This window comes from Cupressus sempervirens, chromosome 7 (genome assembly GCF_028749045.1).
Source record: "Cupressus sempervirens isolate cs-2001-9-10 chromosome 7, ASM2874904v1, whole genome shotgun sequence".
NCBI classification, from domain to species: Eukaryota; Viridiplantae; Streptophyta; class Pinopsida; order Cupressales; family Cupressaceae; genus Cupressus; species Cupressus sempervirens.
The window spans coordinates 6,723,855-6,731,441 of NC_143124.1; positions in this window are offsets into that span (position 1 = coordinate 6,723,855).

Genomic DNA, 7,587 nt, shown 5'->3' on the forward strand with positions numbered 1-7,587 from the left:
CACAATCTCAGGATCACGATACTCCAATGGCAAAGAAGGAAAAGAGATCCAATGAGGAAAGAATTGGATATAATATCTTGTGGATTAAAATTTGGGATCCACAACATGGTATATAAACCCACTCCTTGACAAAACCACCCTTTCTGCTTATTAATAGCATCTCTTTCATCTTTGGAATTAAAAATAGCAATACAAAAATTGGAGTCTGAATCATGATAAAAAATATCTTTAAGTCTAGACCAGATCTTGAAAGCCCAATTCTTGATATCCATAAAAGATAAAGAAGCCATAGAAAACTTACCTATGAGAGCTAATTGCTGAAGGGTAGAGACCGAGCTTTGTAACATGTGATTAGAAAAAGTAACATTCAGCTGTTGTTGAGATGATTTCAAAGGACCTTGATCCACATGAGTCTAGGATTTCGCTTGGTTGTTATCCTACAGCTTTAGATTAGATGCAAGGTGCGAAAGACCTTGATCTATCTTACCATGAACTATTTTCCTCCACATCTTTTTTGGCATTAAGGGGGCTCTAACAGTATTCAAGTCTAGCTTCTCTTGATTCAGATTGTGCTGCACAGGTAAACCGTGAGGAGCACCTTCACATATATCAAATACTAGTTGTTTTTAGAAGAACTGTCGCTTTTGACTTCTCTGATCAAATTTATGTCACCTATTTGGATCTGAAATGAATCTTTGGGACGAACCATTCATCGAAGGAATAGAATGAGAGATATTTTCCTGCCCAAAAATTTTTGGTGGCTGAGGTTGTTGTATATGATGAGAAGATTCACCCTTTTCAAAGTAAGGTGAGATGTCAGGGTTTACTTGTTGGGAACCTTTAGATCCCTACTGCAACCTTCGATCATGAAAATGAGGGTTAAGGAAAAAGGGTTTGGTAGGCTGAATAATTGCTTTCCCTTTGAAAATAAACTTATCAGTGGTATTGGAATTTATATCTCTGAAAGGACATTTCTTAAACGAAAAAGAGTTTTACATGGAGCCGATTGGTTGTACCACTAGTGTAGAAGAAAAAATCTATTTGAACTTATAGTCATGATCCCTAGGCGATTGGACAATAGGGGTAGATGAGAAAATGGAAGAAAAATCATGAAAGATATGATCAGAGGCAGAATGATTACTCTGTTCTTGTTGCATGTTGCCATAAGATTTTCCCTCGCACCTATGTAGAAGCTGATCCGGGCCACCCAATTTTCCCTCATGCTGGAGGTGCTGTGGTTAAACACTGTGGAAATCCCCCTCATTCCTATGGAATTTCTGGTCATGGCCCTTGCCCTTGCCGTCGAAACCCTTGCACTTGCCCTCAAAGCCCTTCCTTGTGAGCTCCATCTAAGATCTTAGAAAATATTATTACTAATCACCCAATCATAATTTATTTGTTTTAAGTTGGTATTTTACCGTACCTTTGTCCTAGCACCTACCTCAACATACACTCCACATTTTTCTTAATAATTTTAACTTAGCATTTATCACATTTTCATGAAATTAAATCTTTGAATCCTTTAATTTAATTTTGAATTATATCTCATGCTCTCAAATTTGGTGCAAACATAATTGATATCCTCAAATTTTCTTTGAATGAATCAAATAATATAAACATTTGAAGACTTCTTTCCAAGTAGAGAACAAATAATTTGTATTTCCACAAGATGAACAAGTACTATTAACCCCTTTTTGTTTTGTATATTTAGTATACAATCCATCAAACAAATATTCTCTTATCAAATACTTCAACCTAAAAATAAATGAGACACAATGATGGATGATATAATTTTCATTTCAATTAGTGACTGCAGTCTTAGGGAAAATAACTCCTAAATCACACTATTAAGAACTATAAAATATGTACGGTAGTTTTCAAATGAAAATATATGTATCACAAAATTAGAGATGCATAGAGATGTTGAAAATAATATGTATAATATAGTAATGAGAAAAAGTAAAACTAAGATCAATAAATTTCCTTGAAGAAAACTTGACACATGTTGAAAGTATTCATTTCTAAAGAATAATCTAGGTGTAATTCAATATAACATTTTATATGGATATTTTTAAAGTCCCCATATTATTAGATATGATCTACATAATACTTTTTGAGATTCTAGTACAAATCAATGCACTCTCAAGGTCAACTAAGTTGTTACAATTGATCATAGTAGTAAAAATATACTTAAAATCATAATTACTAGGAATTCAAGCCCTTAGAAAACATGTACAAATAACTTATGGCATCATACTACCTCCCAAACATATAAAATTTTGTAGGCAATTGACCAAATTAAAGAGATCAATTCTATTTTTTATATGTTTTTATTTAGGAAATATTTGTCACTTTTTTGGGAGTAAGAGTTCATATTTTTTTATGTATTTAATTACTTTATCAAGTATTCATATTCAAAATTTTAAAAAATGGTATATGTTCTTTTTGACATATCTACTATTGATGCATGCACATCTTGGGTACTTAGCAAACTTTCATAATTTTTTAAAATTTTGGTATTTTTGGTTCTTGTTTTGAGTGTACAAGATCATGTGTGTAATTCATCTTTAATACATATTTTCTTGTAAAATTTTGGTATTTTATTTGGGCCTTGGCATGGATCACTATCCTATGATTACACAACAGATTCTTATTCCATGAGCTATGTAATGCCCCGCCAAGGGATCCAAAGAATTAACCTAAAATTTAACTAATTTTAGTAGCATTTTTTAATTTTTATTATGAAAGTAAACACCACGTATAACTTATGCAAAATAATGGAAGCAATAGCAATGTCCATCTGAAAGTAAACATAACATATATAATCAGATTACATTCTTTAAGATCCCTTTACATTGGATTACATCTAGAAACATATATCATACATGAATCCATCTAGTACAACATCCACATGAAATAATAATGATACGTCCAATTTTTATACATTACATTTCAAATACTCAATCATCCACTGTACATGTCACAGGGTATGACAAGCTCAAAAGAATATACATACATAGAATAAGGTACATCTTCCTATTCTAATCCATGATACATCAAAGTAAAGATAATCACATGATATACATGATACATCATCATAGAAGACATATACATCCATCATAAAGATCAAACATAATAAACTAAGTGCACGGTTCCTTCCAACTGTTAATAGCATCATTAGACCATCGTGGATCCTAGCCATCCCTCCGTGCGTAACATTCCAAATCACCAAAGAGACCATCAGTACTAACATAATAGGAATGTTACTCCTAATATATACAACATCATATGTAGAAAGTAATCTAACATGCAAATATAAGAATAAGATAACGTCATCTAACATATGCTAATCATCAATGAAAAGGATACATATCCACCATCATGAAGGATGCAACAACCACGATGTCTCAATAAATCTCAAAATGATAAGAATGGAAAATACACTACCACCTGACCGCATGGTTCCTAAGTGGTCCACTCCCACCGTGCTGAGGACATAATCTCAAGTCCCAAACAAGCTATCAAAATCACATAGCATAAATCTCTATAAGTCCAGGAATCCTAAAAGTATACTAACTCAAAGGTTCCAAACACAAAATTTGACATCTAATCCCAGAGGCACACAATGACATGTAGGAACCTACTATGCAAGCGAAAAAGTGTCATCGCAATTATCACGTACAAGTTACCCTAGCAGTTAGCTAAACTCCACGGGTCCATACTGATTTCATGCAGCCACTAGTATCCTCTCATACTGACGAGGCATACTACGGAATGCAAGGTCACAACCATGCTTCTCACTACTCCCATCCTAGCCTGTACAAGCACTCAAGGCATGGGCAAGAACAAAACTCTTATCTTTTTAGGTTCATTCAGTTAGTATTAGCTGTGAATGTTATCACTTATTAATCCAACTTACAATGAGTTACCCTGGCAGCCTCTTAGGGTCCCGGCCCCCATTGCAAGCCACTTCCTGTCACTACATGCAGATATCCTACCCTAATGCTCATGGAATCATAAATCTCAAAATCACAAAAGATAATCCATAACAAAATCATCAAATATGCATAAAAGCATCAAATCTCCATGAGCAAACATCCATAGAAAATCATGAACACAACAGTTCTCTATTGGCAACTGAAGTATCACTGATAATCAAAGTATCCAATGGTTCTCAATAACCAAAATATATCTCAATCATATTGATCGAAGACTCCAAAAATGGTTGAGTCAAACATGTCACAACATGACATCATCAAGAATAAATCCACATCACAGTCCCATCATGGCGACTAGAAAATAACCAAGGATAATTGATCGATGACCAAAAATAATGGTTAAGTCAAGTGTCTCATACATAAGAATCTCAACTATAACAATCAGTAATTACAAGAAATACATAGAGAATTCCATCACATAACTATGGTTGGGTTTATAAAGATCGAGATTAAAACATCATCATGACATCACAATCACATAACTCCCAAGCCTCTGGTAGACATCCTATAACTAGTCAACACTAGTCAACCCAAAACCCAAAACAATAACATAACGAATACACAATGTAAACACATGTTTTGGTTTTGCTAAATTTACAATTTGAATTTAAATGCAAGAGTCTCGATTTATGTTTCCAAGTTTAGAGAAAGAATTTGAAGGAACATTTATACATGAATACAAATCTATTCTTTAATTATAATTTTAATCCAAACGTCCCCCACCAAATCAATATTTAATATACTTAATAGAACAATTAATTTTAATCATGAGCCTTTGATATAAATCAATTATCAATTTACAATTATAAAACATATAATCATATTTACATATTATATACATACTTATATATATATTTATTTATTAAAATATATACATATAAATACATATATGAATATATAAATTATTTTATCATTTAACAAAATCGAATTAATCAAATTTGATTAATGCCAAAATCGAATATGGAAAACATTTTTTAAAAATAACACACATTATATAATATGACTGCCGGTACGCAGGACCCTGCGGTCGCAGGGAGTGCGACATCAGTGGTACTACGTACCACTGCCATCGTAGTACCACGTACCACTACCATCGCAGTACCTACGACAGGGTACACTGCGACCGTAGTGGGGGGGTGCGGGTCTCGTCCCCCCCTGACTCAATGTTTATAAAATGTTTATATTATTTTTTTTAAATCGCTAACGCGATTTCCATTTGCGATTTGGTTTAAAATGTTTGTTAAAACGTTTTTGCCCATAGGTATGTTATCCATTTTTTAACAAATATATATATATATGTACATATATATATATGTACATATATATATATGTACATATATATATATATATGTATATATATATATGTACATATATATATGTACATATATATATATATATATATATATATGTACATATATATGTACATATATATATATGTACATATATATATATATATGTATATATATATATATATGTACATATATATGTACATATATATATATATATATATGTACATATATATGTACATATATATATATATACATATATATATATATATATATATATATATATATAAAGGTATATATATATGTATGTATATATATACAAATATATATGCAAAATTAATAATATCACAATATATATACATATATACATACATATATATATACACATATATACATACATACATACATATACATACATACATACATACATACATACATACATACATACATACATACATACATACATATATATATATAAGTATAAGAAAATTGACAATATAACAATACAACTTCAATTTTTCAGAATTCCTCCATAAACTTTTGATCTGCCAAAATTTCCAATAATTAATCTAATGGGTTTGACTATGAATCTCAACCCTAGCCCCGTGTTCTTTTTAGATCCATGCATATAAAAATTCTCAAATAAATTAATCTACCCATATTGAGAATGCACAATAAATTATGAAATTCTTCAGAAGACATATGGAAGACACGAAGAAGACAGGGAATGCATGATGCGGAAATAGCATAAGTAAAATCACAAGAATCTACCCGAATTTTGATGCTAATTTTCTCTTCCTCAGAAACCCACAGAGCAAGCTCCTCCCTTCTTCAGAGTTCTCGAGTACTCCAATGCTCCAATTTGCACTCCAACCGCTATGTCTAAGCCTCTATGAATGCCTGAATATAAAGAGCTTTCAGGAAACATCTAGAATGCTTCTAGAAATAGTTGGAAGGTGTCACCAACTAAGCATGGGTCTTTTACAACCTTCAAGATGAGCCATAGGGTTGTAGACACCATGTACTTAATTGATGCACTAACCCCCGTGTTGTTGACACATGAGAAATAGAAAAGTGCATTAACTCCCATGCAAGCTTATAGCTCCAATTCACTTTTATATAATTTCTATTTAAATATTTATAACTTCCATTTTAATTTTTATAACTTTTTTTATTATTATTTATTTATTACTTATTATTATTATTTTATTATTATTAATTTTAATTTCTAATTTTCTTTTATTTAATTCTTTTTCCTCAATTAATTTCCATTCAATTAATTATAATCAAAATATCAAATAACATGATATTTTATATTAATTTCCTCAAATAATTAATTTATTAATTAAATCTATTTATTAAGACTTAATTAATAGAAAATTCACCATAGACCTCCAAGATAAAATATGAAAACCCATCATAGAGAAAATCACACAAAATCAGTCTAAAGGGTTAAAAATCACAAATTATGTCATCCGACACATTCGGTGGGTAAAATATCCAGATACTTGTCCTACCTCACTAGGACAATTGGCTTAAAGGTTTGGGATTTGGACTTGAGAATTTATCTCCCTTCTCTTATCATTGAGATAGTATAATAGGGTATGCTCATCTTGGCAATTCAGGGAAGTCGATACCCGGTACCTGCAACCTACAGAAAAACCATGTATTTACATACAATATATAATGCTAAGCTAAACAGACAATGGCAAGAAGTGGTGCATCATGTAGATCCTGACTAAGCAGGTGACTACGACTCCCTTCCTTAACCACATCAGAAATGCCATACAATAAGAAAACATGCACACCATACACATGCAAGTATGGGGTAAGTATCCATAATAAAACACATGAGATAATAACCATCAACTAATCATCAACCATAGCTGAAAACAATATAATGATCATCATGTATGCATGAAATGTAAAGTCTAAATGATCTCATCACATAACCACTAAATCCATAACATAATGTCTGATAGTGTCAAAACAATACCACTAATCCATCAACATAAAACTAGTCCATCATAGTCTGATAATAATAAAAATAATGTCTAGAAAAGATGTGAACGAGGGTAGGCACTACATCCACCCCCCCTTGGGTTAGGCTTACTCCTGGAAGCCTACAAATAAGTAGGGATATAACTCCGTCAATCTGGCTATATCCTCCCATGTAGCTGAAGAATCATCAGTAGGGTCCCATTAGACCCTTACTTGCTCGATGGTTTGACCCCTGAGGGTCAACTCCCACTGCTCCAGAATACGAACCGGCTCCAAAGCCAATTGCCCATCCTCTACCTGCA